This window comes from Mus pahari, chromosome 6 (assembly GCF_900095145.1).
Source record: "Mus pahari chromosome 6, PAHARI_EIJ_v1.1, whole genome shotgun sequence".
NCBI classification, from domain to species: Eukaryota; Metazoa; Chordata; class Mammalia; order Rodentia; family Muridae; genus Mus; species Mus pahari.
Window position 1 is genome coordinate 29,103,788 of NC_034595.1, and position 23,481 is coordinate 29,127,268.

A 23,481-nucleotide genomic window follows, 5' to 3' on the forward strand; every position below is an offset into this window, starting at 1 on the left:
ACTACCTACAAATACATGATGAAATTAGCAAGGGTTGCATTAAAAAAAAAAAAAAAAAAAAAAAAAAAAACCTTAAAGAATCGATATTCCGTAGGGTGGCATTTTTCATTTAAGACAGTGTTGATAATTCCACATTTATCCTCTAAAATACAGAGTCATTCAGTGCCATGATAGATCAAGTGAGTCTGAAGGAATCCAATATGGAAATATTTACAGTGTGTTCTACAAAGAATCACTTTCAATTTGAAAAACTGAATATCAACAAAAGATCAGTGTAAGTAGACTTGACCTTACTGCCTAATGTCATCAGGATTGGCACAGCTGATAGATTTCAAATTTTTGGACCTGACCCTAAAAATGTATACAGCATCCTCAGCCCATGTCACTCAAGTGCTCAGTGAACTCCACGTAGAGCTTCAGGGTCTCCTTCCTCACACACTTACACAGCACTTTTAAAAGCACTCTAATCACACTGTTAATCTGTGTGTACACTTCCTTTAAAGGAACTCTGCTTCGTTTGTCTTCTAAACCTGCCTTGTGCAAGCAATATCCTTATCAGACCAATTAGGAAAAGTTAGTTATGTTTTCTTCTCTTGTTTTATTTTACCATAAACTAAGAAACAGGCATTGTGTAAGAATCTGCACAAGTAATTTTTTTTGTTTCAGAGTTTACATGAAAAATCACCCTAATACCAGAATACCATAGATTACCTAAATAAAATTCTTGAAATATCCTTTAATCAGGCTTCACGGCTAATGTCAGAGTATGGGTTGGGGATTTTCAAAAGGAAAAAGAAAAAGAAATTACAGAACTGCCTACTTGAATTTTTCTTAAATGTCTTCTAGGAAGGGTTTGTGTAAGCCATAGCAGGGTGTCTCCTGAATATAAGAACAGTTATACAGGCCCCTAGTGGCTTAGCAAATAGCAGCAGTTGAGGGGAATCCAGTTTTTAGTTCTAGACATTGGGGTATTTTGGTTTTAAATGAGTGTCTATCTTAAAAAGCTTGTCAAATAACAGCATGCAGTATTTTAAGCAGTTTTGTATCTATAATTACATACATACCCATATATATATATATATATATATATATATATATATATATGCATCGAGTTACTTTCATTAATTGTCCAACTTCACTGGTCAAGAATTTTCGACATATAACTGCCACAAAAGGACAGTTGACACATCTGCCTCTTTACATGTCATCCATCAGAAAGTATTATCTCACCCATCTGCCTTAAAATACATCTGAGGGCCACTTTTCCTATTTGAATCCCATTTCTATTGTATCACCATTACTAAGGGTTTTCTATTAAGTGCTCATTATTTTAAATTAGATAGGCATATCTAAAGACATGTTTATGGTTGTCGAAATCTCAATGCGTTTCCCATAACAGTACCTATTTAAAAATATTTACAATTAATAAAACCCTTTAATTCTCCATCCCCTTGTGTCTTTCCTTCACAAAAGAAAATTCCAGGCAGGCACATTTACAGCTTTTAGCAATTTTTAACTGGACACAATCTGACAGCTGAATTCATGAAACTGACCAGCTTGTCAATTTCACACTTTGAAAGTACAATAATAGCTGATAACATGAGGGTGAATTTAAAAAAATCTGTCACAGAATCGCTAGCTCCATTGAAAAGGACAGTACAGTACATAATTATGGGAGGCAGGAGGTAGGGGAAATTTTATTGTTCATTTAGGAGATCTGTTTCAAGAATTTGGATACAGAGCATAGAAAATGTGCCTCCTCTTTGATAAAATGTCTGTGGGGCCATATAGAAGATCTGTTCAAAGGAGGATAATGTCTACTAAGCTTTTCCATGAACATCAACAGTGCTTTCACAATTGGGACCACTTAAAGATCCGTTTAAATCAGAATGTTTTGAGTTTGGGTATATCGTCCTGGATTTGCATCAAGTTGAGACCTTGGTGTGTGCACTCTGAGACAGAGGGCACACCACCAGAAGTACCTCTGGTTGAAGGGAGTCAGCGTAGTTGTGCTACAGACTGGCATAAAGAATACACCAAAGTCCGCATTTGTAGCTAATTACAACCTCGAATCTGTGAACTAAGCAGTTATTAGTTACTAAAGGGCTCAAAATGTGTGAGCTGCTGCCTCTTAATTCGCTAGCATTGACTATCTGAGCACGTAAAAGAGAAAAGATAAACAGTTTAGGAGCAAATACTGGGCCAGCGATCCCTCAGGAATTTTCCAGGGTATTTACGGTGCAGATTGTAGATGAGGCTGGGGGATATAACCCAGTCAAAGAAACCCAGGCAACAGGAGATGCTAGGCAAGTAGAGTAGTGGGAGGCGAACTGGAAACAACACAAGTGGGTTGTGATAGTCGGGGTTTTGAAGAACGGCACTACTATTTGTAATTTAAAACTCTCGATTAATGAAAACCAAGCCCATACTTACTGGTCAAAAAAAAGAAAAAAAGAAAAAAAAAGAAAAAAAAAAGAAAGAAAACCCTAAGCGGAACAAAAACTGACTTCACTTGTTAAAGATTTAAAATAAAATCAACGTCGGGGAGAAGAACCAGGGCAAGTTTTTGTTGTTGTTAACATGTCTATGGAAAAGCCTATACAGTCAGCGTGTAGCAAAGCAAAGGATCTTTGGTTGGTAGCTTTCTTTTTGAATTGTTTCCTACTACTTCAACTCTTCATAATAAATTATGCGTTTCCTTCGCCTGGAGCGAGTGTATGTGAGTACACCAGATTCCCGCAGCAGAACTAGAGCTTCCACCGGGCCACAGAAAGCGCTCTAAACAATTCCCCCTCCCGCAGGCAGCCGTGGACCCTCGAGCGTCTCCTATTTTTCCTTCTCCGCACGAGTTCAGAGCAGAGAATCCAAAATCACCCTCCAGAACCGGCCGCTGCCGCCCGGGGCAGATCGCCGACCCCCGGCTGATCAGGGTCCCGAGCGGAGTCGCTCCGGGCACACGGGGGTCCCAGGCTCCAGAACCCGGACGGCTTACCTGCTCACGTCGGCTCGGGGCAGCCGCCGCCCGCGCCGCTCCCAGCACCGCGCTCCAGCCCTCCGAGGCCGCGCCGCCTCCGGGCGGCCGCTCAGTCCCGCAGCCACCGCCGCCCAGCCCGCGCGGCAGCCGCAAGTGGCGAGTCCGCGGGAGTCCCGGCCGTGCCGCCGAGCGCCCCGCCTCCCTTTGCCAGCGCCGTGTCCTCGGCCCTGGCGCCCGCCGCTCGCCGCCGCTCCCGCTCCTCCCGCTGTTCCACGCTCCTCCCGCTCCTCCACGCTGCTCCGCGCCCTCCTCCTCCTCCTTGCGCGCGGTTGCTCCGGCGCGCTGCTGGGGGGTCCGGCCGCGTCTCGCCTCCTCCCTCCGCCTCTCCCGTTTCCTCCTTCCTGCTGCTGCTGCCGCCGCTGCTGCTTTTAAAGCAGATTCTTTGGCCACAAATAGCAACTCGGCTGCCCCCCTCAGCGCCTCCCTCCGGTTCTTGTCTTCTTCCCCCCCAAAAGTGAAGCGCGAGCGAGATAACCCGCTACTGAGGCCCGCGGGGGTGAGGAGAGCGAGCAAGGGGTGCTCGCAGCTCGGGAGTGGGCTCCTGATTGCACCGGCCAGGGCCAGGACGGAGTGGCCAGCCCACACCTTGAACCTGGCGGGAATCTAGCGGTCACAGTTGCCGGCGAGGTGGATCGGCTAGGGAAATGCAATAAGGGAGCTCAAGAAAGTAATTTTCTAAGCTTCTCTCTTTGTTTCCTTGTCTGGGTGATTTCTAAAATCCTCATAACTGCTGGAGATCCCACAGAATCGCTGTGCCCAATGCTTGGGGATTGTGTGTGTGTGTGTGTGTGTGTGCCGTCTGTGCCCGAGTGTGAGTGTGGGTGCGTCCCGGGCGTGGAAAGGCAGTCCGCTGCGCCCGCTGGCGAACCTTCAATCCGGACCGCCGACTCACTGAGGGCCACAGAGCTGGAGGGACTGGCTGGAGAGCTGGGCGAGGAGGCGCGTGTACACACACACACACACACACAGACCCCACAACACACACAAAACACAGCGCGTGCGCGCACACACAAGCACGAGGGAGGAGAGAGAGAGAGAGAGAGAGAGAGAGAGAGAGAGAGAGAGAGAGAGAGAGAGAGAAAGAGAGAGGAGTAGAGAAGAGGAGGGGAGGGGGCGGGGTGACGTCACTCCCCAATATCCATCCACCCAGCCAGAAAAGACCCTCTCAGATTCACTCAACTCATCCTGGTGCACACATACGCACACCCGGGCGCTTCCCGCTCTGCTTCCTGAAGCATAGGAGGAAGAAAGGCTGGTCGCGCCCTATTCAAAGCAGTTGAATAATACAAGGGGCGTTCATTGATGAGACTGAGTTGTGTCTATCCCAGTTCACCTTGGCAGCCTCCTTCTCGGACTTTTTTAGGATCCTCACTTTGAAGGCAGAGAGAAAGGAAGGAAGGGAAGTACCCAAACCTTGGTGTGAGAACTCTTAGGGTGCGTTCAGCTACTTGCTCTTACGTTAGCAAAGCACTGCTCTCTGGCTCTCGCGAAAGACAACAAATACCTCTCCAGACAGGCACCAGTTGTTGGACCAGGGTGGATAAGGTGCCTGGTGCGGATTGCTAGCTAAAAGACGTGGTGTTTAACCTTCTTCCCTACTCATACGATCTCCAGCATGTGGGGCAAGTCAGCAGCTGGAAGCCTCCACTGGCAACTGGCCCATCAAAATTCATTAGGAACACCATGAGAAAGGTCAAGCGAAGTGAAGCCTGGGCCTTCAAGCCACCTCCACTGCTCATTCTGTGTTCAGGCCAGCCAATGCAAACAGCACTTACTCCTGCAGACTCCGAACAGTCTTGGAAGGAGCAAAGGTAAGCAGGCCCCTTTAGAAGCAACCTAGTGCTCCAGTCTCTAGCATCCTTTCTGTCCTCTCTAGCTGCCCGCATTTTTTTGCTTCAATCCTCTGCATGCCATGCACTTGAAATCACTGAATACTGAAGTCAGTATTCCTCTGCCCACTGTACACTGCAAAAAGAAGGCATACCTTTTGGAAGGGGTCTTAATGAGATGTCCTTTCAGTTTCTCAACATGTTGGGAGTAAAGATTAACATCTTCGACCAACTCTTCCTTATTATATTTTTAACCTCCTTTTTCTCCTCTTTGAATGGTTAAGCCTTACTGTGAGAACCAGAAAGAAGTGTATTACTGCGCGAGTTCCAAGCCATGTTTAACCAAGTTCTGGGTGGAACATGCTGAAAGCTTGAGCAGAGACTGAACTGCTAACTGTTACTCCTGCCCTCAGAGTTAATCTAGAAATCTGGGCTTAGTGATAAATCACTCTCCTCCAGTATGTAAACTAGATTGTCTTTCTTCTTGCACTTCCTCCCTCCCTCATGAACTAGTGGCCCTACTTCTCTTATTCAGATGTTGGAAATACCTCCTCTGGGTACTGGAAAGGCAAGGTGCCTTCTGCCTCCACATCTGACCTTGCTGAGAAGAGCAGTGAAGCCTGACTACTTTGGGTAGACAGTCTGGGAAGTACTCTCTTCCCCCACTAGGAGTAAGTTAGGCTAGCTACAGAATTCAGTGCTGGCTGTTGCCAAGGTGAGCAACATAGATCACAGTACAAAAAAAATGGCAAGCCCAACTTCTTCAGCACCAGAAGGTCCTAGATGAGTCCCTATTATGACCAAACATACTTTAAAAATGAAATAGGTATCTTTGTGGCATCTCGTCTCTGCTGTTATTGTACAAAAGAAACTTAGACATATGCAGGGTGCTGCTGCTGCTGAGGAAGGCAAGATAGAAGAGACAGACACATCCAAGTAGAAGTGGGAGTGAGATTCCAGCCAGGAACACACACAAGACCACAGTGGTAGCAAATGCACTCAGCAGCTGATGCTGCAGCATCTCATACAGCAAGCAGCTGGACTGCTTTGTCTTCTGGATGTTTTAACCAAAGAACATTAGAGGTGGGTAGGTTTCTTACTAGACTCATTTCATCATTACAGGCAAGGAAACTTCGTCCCCGAGACTATAAGGTTACACAAGGTGTCTAAGGCAGAGGTAAAATACAAATTCAGGTGCCATTGCCCCCTTTCCCTGATGCTAACATATCCACAATCATCTTTAAGTTCTGGGTCAAGTAAACTGTTTTTCCAAGTCATCGCTGAACAACATATGTACACTGTTTAGAAATGATAGCTATTTACACAAAAGAAAATGAGGAGACAGAGCTCCACCTGCTAAATTCCCTTCCAGCTCTGGCATTCTGTGAAGCTTAACATGCTGGAGTTTTGCTGTGATACACCCCACCCCACCCCTTGTGCATAATTCAGCTACGTAGGGGTGACTATGAGTTTGTTGTGAAACCCCAACCAGAGCACTTTGTTTCTAGAAGTCATGGTGAGATTTAATATTCAATCTAAAATAATCATATTGACAGTAACAGTAGCTGTTATTTGTAGGATGTCATAGAAAAAAAAAGTCTCTTGTAGTCAAAACTGACCTTGAACTCTTGATCCTCCTGCTGCCTCTACCCGGGTACTGAGATTATAGAACTGTGTACCGCACCCAGCTCCCATTGGTTTTCAAAAGGCACACAGTGACCTTTTGAGAGGTTCATGAATATACTGGTTACATACAGTTTGGTTTTTTTTTTTTTTTCAATGAAAGAAAAGTAAGAAAGAATTACTGTGATCATGGGGCTAAGTCTAGAAGCCATGGCCTCATCTCGAACCAAAACCTTTGCCTTTCTGGCTGAATATTATTAGTTTCAGGGTTTAAGTGAGGAAATAGGATTAGATGAGGTACAAAATGTAGCCATTCCGAGAACTTGCAAGTGGCTAAGCTAGAATTTTGCACCTATATCTTTTCAAATCCAAACTCCTTTTGTTTCTGTAATTATGAAAAAAAAAAATAAACTAAAAGATGCAATAAATTGGCGTTTATCATATTTTCCTTGAAAGGAGTGTATGGCTTTGTTTTGTTTTGTTTTTCTTTATGAAATCCAGTTAGAATGGTAAAGCACAGCATAGATCTGAATGCCATGTGTGTAGTTTCATAAGCACTGAAGCTAATATCAGACCATTCCTACAGGTGCTAGGCTGTGTCTAACATTCTTTATTAACTTGTTGCTAAGAGCAGAAATGAAATAATAATGAATGGTTTTAATCCTCAAACATTCACCGCTACAAGTTAAAATGCTAGAGAGAAATTCCTAGATTGAATTCATGTAGCCGCTCTCAGCTGCATGTGTCCTGCTCTTCAAACACAGAGGCAGAATGAGGAAAAGCTGGAGAGATGCGAGACCCTACACCAAACACTTTTTGGCTTAATCTGGAGACAGAAAATACATCCACATACCTGCGGTTATAATTCTACCTACACTGCAAAGAAGAATGGAGCCAGCAGCTCATCTGAACAGTGCTGTGGATTCTACAACCAATGCTGCGAGTATACATGGTTTGTTCCAATTGCTCAGCTCTGAAAGTTCAAATCCAGCACCAAGAAATGGCTGAAGTAGACCCTGGCCTTTCTCACCTACAATGGAAAGGGCCCTGACATGCCAGCAGGTTTTCAGTACATGGAAGGCAGGTAGGAGTTTTGAGCAGTGCTGTGCAAACATTCACAATCTCTTCATATGACACAAATGCACATTCCCCCTCCCAACCTGAGGCAACAACTAAAAAAAAAACTCCTATCATTTAAAAAAATAATAATAAATCAGGTCTCTCCTTGGCCAGCTCAGTTGCCACATTTCACCCTCACCTGTACTGTGTAGAGGACATTATGCTGCAATGCTATTTTCCATTGGCTCAGCTACTGGAGATTACAGCATGCAACTGTGACAAATGGATATTCCCATTAAATTCCTTAGTAGAGTAGGGCATTCCATTAACCACTGGCGCTATCCCAACCCAAGTGAAACATTGGGTCATTTTTTTTTTTCATGTGAGCAAGAAGTGAAGGGGGGGGGACAAAGGATACACTCTAATTACTTTCCTGGTTTTTTGTTGCATGCATTATGATAGTCGTATATTACAATTATTTATAATTATCATATGACAAGCTGTCAGCTGAAATTTAACAGGTGATTTGTCAAGAAGCTCCATTAATGCATTCACTAAGTACTTGTTTTCAGTATTTCTTAACAGAAAAAAATTGTGTCAATTTTGTTTTTTGAAACTATGTAGTTTAAATACTCAGAGGCCTCCCATCTTTAAATGACAGAAATTGCTTATTAAAATACCACTATTGGCGAGTCATAGTGATGTCCTCCTTTAGTCCCAGCACTCGAAAGGCAATGGTGAGTGAATCTTTACAAATATAAGGCCAACCTGGTCTTCATAGCAAGTCCAAGTCCAGTCAGGACAACAGAGTGAGGCCAGGACTCACCAAAAATAAAATTGAGGTAAACTAAAACTAGCACTATGGCTAACATGTATGGGTGCACAGTCATTAAGGCATAAGCACACTTTCATCACTCCAGGTTTTAGATGCTGAAGCTTTCCTTTAAAAAAAAAAAAAAAAAAAGATTGCCTACTGTTCTTTTTTGTTCTGTGTATAATTTTAATCCATCTTTTACATTTTATATGTTTTTTACTTTAAAATGTGTATGTGTGAGTGCACGCTTTCAAGCATGTACCTCTGTGTGCCTTAATGCATGCCACAGAATGCACAGAGACATGGAATAACAACATGTGGGGCCTGGGCATGAATTCAGCTCATGAACTCATGAACTCATGCTTAGAGGGATGGCAGGAAGAGGTCTTTACCCACTGAGCTGTCTCTCCAGCCCCATTTTAATAGTTTGAAACACATTTGCTTAGTGTTTTTGCGGGAAGGGACACATGCATACCAGGCTACATGTTGAGGTCAGAGGACAACTTGATGGCAGAAGTTGGTTGTTTCCTTCGACTATGTGGATTTGGGGGCTCATATTCAGTTGGTCAATCTTGGCATCCAGTGCTCTAATTCATCTTGCTGGCCCCATTTTTTTTAAAGACCTTTTTAATGGATGGATGAATGAGAAGATAGTAAGAGCGAGCTTGTATTTACATTCTGTTTAGTGTCTTTGCCTTACCATAATGCAAAGGAAGGAATATTTTAAAGTACAGCCAAGATTAAGAAGTCAGTGAAGAGCTAGTAATTAATCACTGAATAGAGGGCATTCCATAGAGAGCCAAAACTGATGAAGCTGATGATGCAGGCTGTCTTTAGCTGACTGGCACAAGAACAGGACACACAATGAAAAAGAATCCCAGACAGTTCCTGCAGGGGAGAATCTTGGAAAGAATGGAAGTCTCAATGCTGGGATCTGAAGAATGACAAACTCATAGCACATAACCTGGGAATGAAATTAAACTGCATGCCATCATTTTATTATTGACCCAAAATGTGTGCTGCTTTAGAGAATGACAGAAAAGTACGGCATTGCTTGCTTAAGTTTCATTTGCACAAGCCTGACTCTTCTTATCTTTAAGCCTGTGACATGCAGCAGGCTGTTAATGAGTGGCAATCAGCAACTCGGAGGGAGCTGAATCTCCTTAATGAAAGAATGTGCGTCAACATTCAACAGGAAAAAAAAAAAAATTAAAACCTAAAGCTTAGCTGTCTTTCAAAGCAAATAAGACACCCACCCAACAACCCAGGTCACCAATAAAGTTCAGCCTTCACATTTTTAGGAAGAAAAGGCTAACGGAGACTTGAAATTATTTTTAAATGTTTGTCCTCTCAAGGTTTCATAACATGACTTTCAGACATTCTGAAGCAAAACACCATAAGTTGATCTCCATGCCGTAAGAAGTGTGTCTATATGAAATTTGTGGCTTAGAAATAATCAGAGACAAACAGTTCCTCATATCCTGGGCCAGGGGCTCACAGTTTCCAGATCTTACTGGTCCTCGTGCAAGCAAGAACAGCTATTAACGGCATCAGACCACTATTTTCCAACTGCTTCGGTTTTCTCTCTTTGTTTTTCATATCTCCTACAGTGCTATAGACTTCAGTTACATCACATAATTTTGCTCAAGTTCAGAATTGGTGGCACAGTTTCGCAACTATTTGAAGTGATCCCTGTCTGATCAGAACCAAAAAAATCTCCTAGTATAATATGGTAAGCATTGTAGGATTTCATAAATATTTGAGAGAGCAAAGGAAAGGTGAAAATAGGAAAGGAGGAAATGAGAATAATTGAATGTCAGTAGTCCAGTTGAGGTAAAATATTACTTCCTTTATGAAGTTTCCCACACCAATTAAATAGAATGAATCCACCCTGTCCTTAAGCTCTGTGTCTTCTTTTTCTTCCCAAACTTTTTGTGTGAGTATCCTGTTAGGCCCCGAGTTCCTCCACATTCTTGATATCACTATCAGCACCTGGACTCTAAGCACATATCAAACAAATATGTATCGCATGAATCAGTGTAATGACACATGCTTAAAGCCCTCTGTGGCTGGTGAGGTGCCACTTCATGATCTGTTCTTCCTCAGCCTGAAAGGTGACTTTACCTAGTTCGGTCCTTTAAGTTTCACCAGTCCTTGCACGTACAGAACTGTCATAGGGAATAATAGAATCTGAATAGAACTGGATAGATTCATAGTTCCACAGAATCCTTGATGAGAGTAATTTTAGCTTTATATTTTCTTCTAAGATGTCAGAATTATTTATCAGTTGAGTAGGGGAAAGCTTTCATAACTCTAACTGGTACTGGCCTTTTTAATTTTTAACTGAGTACACTATTAGATATAAATAGTTCTCTATACCTCACTATATTTGTAAACATTATTTCCTATCTGATCATATATCACCATGTCAAATTTTTTGAAAACTCATTAGCCATACCTCCACAACTAGTAACACTAAACAAGCCCAGACAAGGGTACAAAGGCAAACACCATTCTTAGCTAGTTATCTAGCTGGTCTTCCCTTAAGGTCATGTTTTATTTATTTGTTTCTCACCCCCAAAGACCCATGTTTCCATTGCAAATGTCTTTACACACTTCTGGGCTATTATACTGACAATTTTTTGCATATTCTTTTCTTCTCAAGCTTTTCTTGGTTGTGCTCCAATCCAGCTCCCATTATGCTGTCCTATTAATTCAGATAAAACACGGGTTTGATTACCCAAGTCTACTAGCCTGAGGAATTCAACGGTTCAGCTCCTCACAGGTGTTGTAGAACCATCCAATATCCTTAGGTGGAATGGTTCCTGAACCCATCCTACATTTCAAATCCTTACTACCAATGTCTTAGCCTCTAGTACTGTCTACATGAAATTGCATTTTCTTTTTCCAACAGTTACACAATAAATGCATCACCATCCCTAAAGGAACCTCTCACTTTATGCATTGTTTGACTTTCTGATTCTATTGCCGAAATATAAACTTCCTTTACAATCTTTTCTACTGAAACTTGTTTAAAACAAAACAAAAACAAAACAAAATCAAACATTGAACACCCCATTTCCCCAATACTCTTCTATGGCTAGATTTGTTTATATCCATCTATTTACTAGAATACTAAAGTACTAAAGTACAATAGATACAAACATGACCTGGCTGGAGTCAGTGGGAATTTATGCCAATTGTAACCTAATCATCTCTTGCAGAGCCACTGTGTTTAATCCTACCTTGAATGTTCTCATGCCAGGAGACTGTGCTGGGAAGAGAACAGAGGAATTTAAGGAATCTGAGTGAAAGCTAATGTGAGGAGCAACAGACTGCATTAACAGTTTCTTTACATTTGTACTGCACGGTGCTGGAGACTCAGGATCTCATGCAAGATAAACAAGCAGCCAGCGAGCTGCACATTCCTAGGCATGCCAGCTTCTTAGTTGTAATTCTGCTTGGAGAAGAACCAACATGGGACGCTCCACAGCATGGGGCCTGGAAAGGCACAGAAGCTCACCATGGGGAGCAGATGTGCTTCCCCCAAAAAGGGACTCCAGGGGGAGACACCTCAGAGAGGGCTCTCCTGCTGAGTCCCAGTCTCCAAACAAATTATTCCCTAGAAGAGATGGAGGTAAGAAGAGAGAAGGACTCTTGAATTATTTCTCATTTTTATCTCAGTGCTTATGCCCTGTCCACCAAAACCACTCCAAAGGAAACTTCATTATAAGAGTCTCAGGTCACCAAGCTTTTCAGCATTGCAGGTTCTAAAGGTTAGAAAGATACAAAAAAATGAGAGCAAGCACTGAAAGCTGTTCTGGTTTCTCTGGGATGGATTCTTCCCTGGAAACTCCTGTCACACGTCCCTTTCACTAGCTTTCTTTACTCCTTTCTCCTCCAGTCTCTCTGTCTCTTCCACAGGCCAACTCTTATCCTATCCTCTGTGTGTTCTCAGACTGAAAACTGTAACTGGTTCATAGGGAGAATTGGGTTAGTCTGTTGTGTGACCCTTACACAGAGGCAGAATGTCCTAAGACTGTTAATGGGCCTTTGTAGAGCTGTACTTTTTTGGAGTCTAGCACTTCCCTGAAAAAAAACAAAAACAAAAACAAAAACAAAAACAAAAAACCTGAAAAACTTGAGCCAGGTGTGGTGGCACAAACCTTTAATCCAAGTACATGGGGAGGGAAACATAAACGGGATCACTGTGAATTTTAGACCAGCCTAAGCAACATGGAAAGTCCCCACCCAGACAGAGTACCATAATAATACACGGTAGCTCAAACACAGATGTTTTTTTTTTTTTTTTTTTTTTTTTTTTTTCAGTTTAATATGTTTTGCGATCTTGTCTTCGGGAAGAATAATTGTGTTTATCACATCATGAGTTTAAATGTTTGTATTGCTAAATGCTAACGTGGTTATTTACAACCCTGCTATATATTACAATCTCTGAACCTTACTGTATGACCACAACACCCTTGGAACAGCTGAATTGGTCCTCTGGGGCCAGGACTCTGGACTCTGCATTTTAAAAGCTTTTCAAGTGATCCAAATGGTTAGTTAAAGTGGCTACTAAGCTTGCTTTGCTAACTCTAGGAAGCATGACTCAGAAATTCTAGGCTAGCTAATCTCTGACTTTTCTCTTTTCCCAGATCTTGGGGTCTTTGTGAAGGAATTTTGATTTCATAAGTAAAAAGGAATGACTCCTTTACTGAATTCCATTTTTAAGTGGAAGCCCAAGTTTCACACTCTCCTGTGGTGTTTCTAGCATTTATTATTGCCTAGGTTTCAAGGGGGTCCGTTCAGTTCAATGCTCATTCATCAGACCTCCTTTGTGTATGAAGTATGTGAACTATGCATATCAAATCATGTTATGATATGCGTGTGAGCAAGGCACAGGTGATGAAACCCTTTTATCCAAATATAATATAAACACTATTTAATGACTTATTCTCTACTGTTTCGTTAAAAGAGGACAGTTTGTCTTCACCGCAGCCTAAATTCCATTCTACCCAAACAAGTATGTGATTAAAATCAGAAAGGGGGGTGCTGGGGGTTGTGGGAGAAGCACCGGAGGAACTGAACCGTCTTGTTCAGAAACACATTGTAACTACCCTGTCTACCTGCATATTATTTCCAGAGTTAAATTAGGAACAAAAATAACTGCTACTTCTGAGAAAGAAAGTGGTTGCTCCCTTTTTTTTTTTTTGCCTCAAGGAATTCATTTTCTTGAGAAAGAAATATTCTTGGTAAACTCTAATAATAGAAACTATCAATATATATTGAACAGACATCTCCCTCCAGGAGTTCCTAGCAGATATGTGGATACAAGCTACTCTTTATTGGCCCAGAGTGGACATACTTATGACATTTTCTTGTCCACAAGGAAAGTTGAGAGACCAATCTTCTTAAACGTTCCTTATAGTTTTCTAAAATACACATTATACTGGAAACCCAGACTATTAGTTGCTCCAGAGTCCCAAATTTAGGGCTAGTTTCTGGGAGTCAATATTTTGGGCAAGCTTTTCAGGCAATTCTGAAAACTACCATGATAACACAATTCAGATTCATTGATTTTTTTTTTTTTAATTGTTCCTAGGACCATATCCCAGCTCATAGGAGCAGAATCTGACATCCCTAGAAAGCTACCTGCCTTTTACCAATCTCCTTTCACTACCACCTCTGCCCCCTGCTGCACCACACCTCTGCTTTCTTCTACCACTTAAAGTGGTAGAAGGGAGCAGGTCACAGGTTTTACCTAAGTCTTTATAAGCTTTTGAATTCTGCCTTGCATGGCTGGCTTATTATAACGGCCTCCATTCTGATAGAAATGCCCAATTCCTAGCACATTTGTGGGGACTTGGATCCTACCCACTTCCCTCCTGGCTATAACTAACATCCTAACAGCCTGCAGAGACCTCAGGGTCCTTCAGCAGGCAGCTGTAATTACATGAAATTTACTGGACATCCAAGAACAAACCCAGCAACCCGCCAGGCCATTTCCATTCTAGCTGCTTCACTAGGGGAGAATCCGCCTTGAACTCTGTGGTGCCACTTGCCTTTGCCCAACAGTTAAAAACAAAAAGAAAAACAAAAACAGGGCAGCGGCGAAGATAGGCTCTTAGCTTGCCCAGCATCATAGCGGCATTGGAAAACCAGTCCCATATATGACATGAAATCGTAAACAAACCTTGCAAAAGCCTTAGAATAAAACTACATTTCCCAAGGAAGGAGACATTGTTATTTCTGCACTTTAATGACTCCTGCTCCCCACAGAGCTTGCAAGAGGAAAGGGTCTTGATTTTGTGTCTGGAGTGAAGCACAGTTGATCAGAATTGAAGCTGCAAAGGATAGGTAGCACGTAAAACCTCAGGACGTAAAAGAAAAGAAAATGTATATCAACTACACAACCCTTCCTGATTCTCATAGTTTCCAAATTCTTTTGGTTCACCACTCAGGCTTAGTAAGGTCTCAGTGGGTAACAACTGCCCAGCTTTTCTGGGCACAGTTTCTGAGAATCTGTCTGTCACAGAAAGAGAGATTGCAAAGCCTGGCATTCTTTCCTGTGGGCAATAGAAATGGTTATGCCACAGACGTTAACACACACTCTTGGAAGTGCAATACCCTGCGATTTGCCACCACTTGAAAGGAACACTAAGGGTGGAGGAAAGGGACTATTCTTGTCACCTGACATCAGTGGCCACGCTGACTGCCTCAGAACTTGACCTTCAGTCCTGATAGTGCCTGGTTGGAAAGGGGATTGGTACTGAGAAAATGACACAAAGCACTTTGCCATATCTTCGAACAGCCAAAGGAGTAAAGGGGCTTTATGCCTTTTTATTTCCTGCCTGCTAAGCAGATAAGCAAGGCACGATGTCATCCTGTTTGAGACCACTAGGTCTCCCACTTTTCCCTCTCTTATGCCCTTTAAATTATCAAAGCAGCCCACATGTTGCTAGGTGGGTAATTAAAATGTTGGCGATGCTCATGTCATTGCTTTCGATTTCATTTGTATGCACAGTCCCATCGCTCTTCTTAAAAAGCCCTGGGCACTTGCTCAAAATATACAACCCAAACAAATAAACTTGATAACCAAGCCAAAGCAGCCAGCCCTGGGTGGATCTTTACTATTACACAAGTCCCCGCAAAAGCACACAGAGAAAGAACTTTCTCAAAGCTGAAAAATGCAAGTTTTTATGTTAACCCTGTCACCAAAGAAAGATGGGGCATAGAATCAGCAATTTAGCATTCAATGAGACAAATTTCACCTTGAATGAGTCCTTAGAAAAGAGAATATTTAGAAAGGAGCAGATTTCCTATGGGGAATCTTAAGGTAGAGCTTGAGTTTGGCAGAATTTATTACTTCCAAGTGCTGAGAAAGAGTTTATATTTAGAACCAAGTTCTTGATCTTATCCAGTGATTGACTTTCATGGCCTTTGGAAGTAACTTTGATAGCAGAGTTCCTGTCTGTCATTTACCCCTGATGCTGACACGGTCATAGCAGTGGGAGCTGGTATATAAAAATGTCATGGGAAGGGCGAAAACTTAACCAAGGTAAAGAGCTCCAACATGTGGAGAAAGGGGAATGTATGACAAATTACTTAATATTAAAAAAAAAGAAGAAGAAAGAAATAGAAAAACTGAATGTATACTATGGTGTGAGATTTCACCAATACAGAGCAGGAAGAACTGCCCAGACTCATTGTTCAGAACAGTTAGGAAATAAGGCATTTGACCATTGCTGACCTATAATACAAGCCAGCACCTTCATCTGGAGGTTCTACTAGGGAGGAACTGTCTTCTGCAAGATGGCAGCATGTTGAAAACTGTAACAATATAATCTATCACCAGCTATAGTCAAAAGCTGTTGCTTCTTCCACTTCTCTAACAGAAACAAACTGTTCAAACACTGCTACAAAGTTAGCTCATACCTATATAAAAAAAAAAAAACACAAACAAAAACAAAACAAAGTTATAAACTAGAGTGGTACCACCTGTAGCATGTCTCACCCTCCTCGCCAAATCATTTTTTTCTCTTGCATCATCTCATAAAGAGGAAAAGGGGGAGAAACTGATTGTGAGATGCAAACTGGAAAAAGGAGCCTCGAGATGGAGTAGAGAAAGCAATGTCTGTGTTGCTTGCTCAGAAATAACAGTGTGATAGGATCTCACCCCTGACAAAAGGGAAAACAAAGACTCCTCTGCCTGGTGGTGTTCAGTCACATGACTGAGTTATCTTGCTGACAATGTGGTGTTATTACAACATTTGTAGGACTGGGGAACACACATTTGTATGAAAGGAAAATTGTTTATTTATATAAGCTAGAGGTTTTATCCATAATTGAGCTTCTCTCTGTGTTCTTGGTGAATAAGAAAATTCTGAGCCAGGTATCTGCACAAAACATCATAGAAATGGGATAAAATGGCATACTATCCAGGATGTGACCTACATTTATAAAAAGCTTCTGAATACGAAGTTCTCTTCTGTTGCCACTTTAAAAGTCTGTGTTTTTTAATCTTAAATTTTAATGAAACCCATCCAGGGACAGTACACATGTTTCAGAAAGAACAAATTTTTCAGTACAGGAGACAGCATTTGCCAGTACAACAAGAAACTAGCCAAGTTGCTGTGGAAGACCTAAGCAAGTACATTTCAATAAGGTCTCAAACAATCCCTGGCAAACAATTAGAAAAACAAGTCATTATTGCATGAAGGAAGTTCTCATATGAATGATGTTGGTGGAAAACAGAGTTATTCACCAGCTGAAATGTTTTCTTGAAATGAAAGTAATAAGAGTCTTGGCATACTTGCACTCTGTTGAGTTTGGTCAATGTGTGCATTATTACTACAGTAATATACCCTAAGAGCAAGTGGTAATGTTCTTCCAGTGAGCCATGGGCTCCTGAAGGCCAGGGACTAGTCTGATTCATCTTCTATCTTATACAATATCAGCTTGATAAACACAGTCATTAAATTCCAAATGAAGGAATATACATTGCTACACCCCCTGTCCCTGTGGCATAAAATATCATCTCATCAACAGTGACCTATTACCCTACCTAATTTTTCTTTGGATTTATAATTGCCAGCAATCATGTTTTATTATTACTTTAATTCTCTTCTTCTTTACTAGAATCTCCCCAAGGTAAGGAATCGAAAAGGTTTGATTTTCTTTAGAACACGAGTTTTTGGGATGATGCTTAGCACTTGTAAAGTCAATTACAAATATGTGTTGACCTTTGAATGAGGCAATGATTGATGAAGAAATGTCTTACCACATCTCTTCTTTATTTCATTGATTTCACCTTAATGAATGAGGCCTAAAATTTATGCTGTGAACCTCAGTCAATTGTAACATGATGAGTGCTTTCTCGTAACTAGAGTAGATAGCTGATTTTAAAGAATGGAAAAATTGACGTGCTAGACTTAAGGGTGTCAGATGCATGTGCCAACAACCATGCTCAAAAAGATGAGTGATAAAATTAAAAGAGAAGAAGGCCAGGGACTTTCTGGGACTGGGTCTACCTGATGTGAACAGTGAGACACATGGCGTACCCCTGTCTACATTCTGTACCATCAATTCTCTTTGGAAAGTTCATTTTTTAAGAAGAACAACACAAGGATTTAATCTACTGATGGGAGTCTACATGCACGTGTAGGTGTTGGGAACATAACTATATCCCATCTAGGTTTTGCATAATCATGTAACTTTTGACTTTGTCAATTTTTAATGAATAATTGTAATGACTTCTCTTTTCTTCCTGGGGATTTCTGCATTGGGCATGTCCCTGACGTTTCCATTTTACCCCTCCCATTTAAAGGTCTGAGAAAACCAGTGACTCATGGTTCAATGACTTTCTCATGACTTGCAGGTGACCCAGCTAACAGAAAACTTTGATCTGATGTTTATTTTCAAACCAAGATAGTTAGACATTCTTTGTTCCTTGTCGGTGTTTCTAAGGTGTGGTAACACTTGGACAGGCTTGCTTTTGAATTTATCACCTTTGATATCACCAAACCAGGTGAGGTAAATTGGAAATTGGCCCACTTGCATAGGCTTTCTGGAAAACAACTGGGAAATATGTCTGTGCCCTTTCTACTCTGACTGCAGCTCTTGACTTCCACCTAACTGGAATATCTTATATTCTCCATGCCAGTCTTCCCTTTGGCATCTCTAAGCATAACACTACTTGGTGACTTTGTTCTCTTAATGACTCCCATCTTTCCACCAATTCACTGTGGAAATAGCTTTTGCACTGAGAAAACACAATCTGTGTTGAGCCTTGTACGTTATGGGGTGTACTGTTAAAACGTCCAGTGTCCTCATTTCTTTATCTAGAAACAGAGGTGATTATATTTATTTAGCCAGCTTATTGAGCAGGTCACCTAGAATTGTGCACTTGAAACTGTCATGTAGAGCTTCACTCCTAAAACCTGTTTGATGAATACAGAGGGAATAATATCAAGAAATTGGGTCTACAATAGTGATTCTAATGAAACTTTCAAAATATTAAAATGTGTTTGTCTACTGGATGAGAGGATTGTCTGAGATGGAGCAATAGGGACAGAGAAGGCACATGGGCTATTTATGATGGTGATGGACAGATGTGCAGGCATCAACAGTGATGGAGGGGATGAAGGGAAGCAATGAAGAAGTCAAATTTTCTTTGAAGAGGAGCTGAAAATAATCCCCTTTAAAGTTTCACTGAGGATTACAAGGAACAATAGATCAATCTCTTATATATTAAGGTTAATTATGCTGTTCTCATGGTTTTGCTTTTAAATGTTAATTGCAGTAAATAACATGATACTTTGTCTGTGAGATGAAGGGTCTCTGGGAAGTTCTAGATTAATCAGAATTAGCACAGTTTAAAATGAATGGAATGACTCCAGGTAGATTTTATTCAGTTTCTATTATCTCCGAGTTCATGACCTATTGTAAGCATCTCTTGTATACTCTCACATGCATGTAAATGAACAGGGAGCTGACAGCTGTGGAATACCAGACTTAGCTACAGGGGTGCTTTCCATATGCTCTGTTTAGCCCACACATGACCTCATTTCTCTAGATAATGCTAAGCATCTACAATGCATCTCATCCCTTCAGAGGAATCTTCAGATAGATTGGCTAGAAGCTTGACTCTGACACTTAGCAGAAAAATTTAGGTCATGATCCCTCAAACCCTCTGAGCCCCACTCTCTATGTAAAATGGCCAAAATATGCCCACTTCTTACAGTGGTTGTGGAGAGATGGAAAAATAATGCTACTTCCCCAAGATTCTTTTATAATGCTCAGCCCAAAATGAACAAATGCTATAATGTCTGGCTTTCTTATGAAGTAGTATGAATGCTAGTTTTTTTTCCCCCAACACAATGTAAAATCAACTTGAAAGAGAGTCTTACGGGTTGTTTACATTGGTTGGTTCATGTGGAGGTCTGTAGGGACTGCCTTAAGTTAATTGATATGAGAAGACCCATCCCACCATGGGCAAAATCATCCCCTAGGCAGAGGATCCTGAACTGTATAAGAGCTTCATGCATCCCTTTTTCTCTGTTCTTGACTGTGGATGCCAAGTGCTAGCTGTCTCAAGTTCTCGCCTTGAATTCTCTGCATTAACAGAGAGTAACCAGGAATTATGAGCTAAATAAAACAAACCCCTTTAGACCTAAGTTGTTTTTTTTTTTTTTTGCCAGTTATTTTATCACAGCAACAGAAATAAAAATAGGACATGATGTAAGTGCCCTCTTCTTCAAATAAAACATTTTGTTTTATTTTCCTCTTACTTGGAATGTATAAAGTCTAACTAGCAAATCACTTTATTCTGATATATCAGTGAGTGATATTGTTTTTAAGAGAACTGAGTCCAGAATTTAGCTATTATATGTGTCTCTACTCCTGTATGAGAGAGATATACATCTATCTATGTGTGTGTGTGTGTGTGTGTGTGTGTGTGGACCTGTGTGTGTATATAGAGGTAGAGGAGGGGGCAGGGGATAGGGGGCTTATAGAGGGGAAACTGGGAAGGGGGATATCATTTGAAATGTAAATAAATAAAATAACCAATAAAAAATGAAAGAAAAACTTCCTAAGGTATAAGAACTTTTCATAAAACTGAAGGCAGGTATGATAGTATACATCTTTATGATTTTTATCAGGTATTTTCTTAATTTACATTTCAAATGTTATCCCCTTTCCCAATTTCCTCCCCTGAAACCCCCTATCCCATTTCCCCTCCCCCTGCTTCTATAAGTGTGTTCCCCTACCCATCCACCCACACACTCATGCCTCCCTGCCATTGCATTCCCCTACAATGGGTCATCAAGCCTTCACAGGACCAAGGGCCTCTTCTCCCAATGATGCCCTATAACACCATCCTCTGCTATATATGTGGCTAGAGCCATGGGTCCCTCCATGTGTTCTCCTTGGTTGGTGGTTTAGTCCCAGGGAACTCTGGGGAGTCTGTTTGGTTGATATTGTTGCTCTTCCTATGGGTTGCAAACCCCTTCAACTCCTTCAGTCCTTTCTCTAACTCTTCCATTGGAGACCCCATGCTCACTCCGATGCTTGGCTGAGAGCATGTGCCTCTGTATTTGTCAGTTTCTGGCAGAGCCTCTCAGTAGAGAGCTATATCATGGTTCCTGTCAGCATATACTTCTTGGCATCCACAATAGTGTCTATGTCTGATGACTGTATATGGGATGGATCCCCAGATGAGGCAGTCTCTAGATGGCCTTTCCTCCAGTCTCTGCTCCACTTTTTTTCTCCATATTTGCCCCCAAGAGTATTTTGTTCCCCCTTCTAAGAAGTACTGAAGTATGCATCTTTATAATATCAGTACTCAAGAGGTTGAAGCAATAGGATTAAGAATTTGAGTATGGCCTGGGCTACATTAGGAATTGAAGTATAATCTAGGCTATCAATGAAAGCAAAAAAGACAGAATTGAAGAAACTCCACTCGGATTAGTTCTATTAACTGTCACCTTGAGTGTCACTGGAGAGCTACTGGAACCCTGCAAACTACAAACAACTTTCACCTGGAAAATTGGGATAGACCCAGTGCTCATGGGCAAAACAGGCTATGAGACTTCAGAGAAATGCTTGTGCCTTAACAGGACATTACACGTTCCTCATTCTACAGCATCCTCAGAAGAGTGTGGCATCCATCCTTTCCAGGGTGAACGGACTCTGGCAAAAATGCTCTTCACCAAGAACTCATTTGTTTATGAACTGAAGGAATCTTCTGACCTTTAAAGTTTAGGGACTTTACATTCAACAGTAACTCAGCACATTTAATCATGGTTAGGACTGCATAAATCTTCACTCCCTGACCTTGTCCTCTTGGCAAGCAAGAACTAGTTTTTATTGTTTCAAAGTAAAATACAAGGTTCTTAGCAAACATCTTCAAAAGTTACAAAGTTCAGGGTCATCATAGCTTGGCATGTAGACAAAGTAACTTTTGTTTTAAATGTTTTTTTATTTTTCCCCTTTTGTTTTTGTAATGACTCTAGTGTCCCTACATAGCCTAGAGTGGCCTTGATCTTTTTATACTCCTTTCTTTCTTTCAATACTGGGATTGTGCCTGGCATAATGATGCCTTTCAAAGGTGTACCTCTTGTCCCTTGCTATTACTTACCATGTTGTTTCATGTTTAAAATATTTGTATTAGCCAAATTAGAAAAAGAAACATAAGCTGGGCCTTGTTCCAAGAAGTCAAATAGAAATAGCCCAGAGTAACCTTTGCAACAAATTAATGATTCATTAAGCACCACTGAATTTACCTGCACAGGTAAACATCTTATTTTTTAGCTGTTTGTAGCATTTTATGAGACATTGACCCTCAAGAGGCTTTTATGGTGGTAGTAGTTTATCTCTGCTACTGTAAAGGATTTCAGATCAAAAACAATTATCATAAAATAATGAGAATACTGCCTTTTGTTTTTCCGGTCTTTGAATATTCCTTTTCTTGAGACAAAGGTTTAATAATATAAATTAATATTTTTCACATTTACAGAACGAATCTTTACAGAAAAAAATGCAAAAGAATGCTCAGATCTCCATTGAACCTGACCTATATTTTAATATTTTATAAAAGTAATAACTCTCATTGCCACTTTACTTAGACAGATGAAACAGGCCAATAAACAAAGTGTCTAGGTTTCATCATTTCCTTTTTACCTTCCCATGTCAGCACTACAAATTAGTGTCTCCAAGTCTTCCCACAGAAGTCAATTCTCACGTTCTTAAACAGGAAGCTATGCAGGGTGCTGGATGGAATAACTGTATAGCACGGGTGTTTATGAATGGAAAGCTGTCTAGGAGTAGTTTAGATCCACCCGAAATGGCAAGAAGGGTCCAGTTCCACCTCAGCTATTAACATTCCTAAGGTAAGTTGTCACTCTCAGAATCATATGCACTGCACAGAAGATGAAATACATTAGAGCCAGTAGAGAAGCTGCACATTCCACTGGATGATCATCTTGCATTGCCAGATCTCATTTCTCTAGAACTTACAGAAGAAAATCAAGGAAACATTGGATCTTAGAATTCCCAGTGGCTGGTTCCTGTGTGGAGACTGGAAAAAAAAGTATGTGGAATCTGCGTCATGTCCTCTGTGCAATACTTTGGTTCCCAAACACAAAATACTGGGAGGGACATAAGCTGACAATTGAATCTCACTATCAGCTGCTTCTTTAGCCATCCAAACAAGCCCAAACACATGGTGCAGGTGTTTAGGACCAGTGTCAGGGATGAGAGACAGAAATGATAGCAAAAGGAAAATAAAGAAGAAATAGACTTATCTGCTTCAGAGGAAAGGAAAAGGACTCAGCTAATTCCATTCTCCACAGCTTAAAGCCCCCTTTAGTATTCACAGTGATGCTGGTGGCTCTAGTTAACTCTAGTCCTATGCTTCCTGGAGGTGGCTGGTGCTTCAGTCTTTGCTCACCGTGTTCTCAGGTTTGATGATACAGAAACCTGTATCATACCTGAAGGGGTATAACTCGGTCTGCAGTTACTCTGGTNTCAGTCGTAATTAGTGAGCACACTGCTTGCACATCTATCAGCTTTGCTCTAAGTGCTTTCACTCATTTGTTAGCTCACCCCACCTTCATTTTTGC

General features: G+C 41.3%; 1 protein-coding gene across 48 annotated transcripts in view; it reads right to left on the reverse strand.

Moving 5' to 3' along the window:
• Positions 1-23,481, reverse strand: part of Ptprd (protein tyrosine phosphatase receptor type D) — a 2,152,432-nt gene that overhangs the window by 489,576 nt on the left and 1,639,375 nt on the right. Inside the window, exon 1 of one of the 48 annotated variants that reach the window (XM_029539515.1) lies at positions 2,993-3,191. The exons of the other annotated variants lie outside the window; for them this stretch is intronic. The gene's annotated coding sequence lies outside the window, so the exon portion shown is untranslated. Of the gene's footprint in view, positions 1-2,992; positions 3,192-23,481 lie in introns of those variants that run through there. 48 annotated transcript variants of the gene reach the window in all.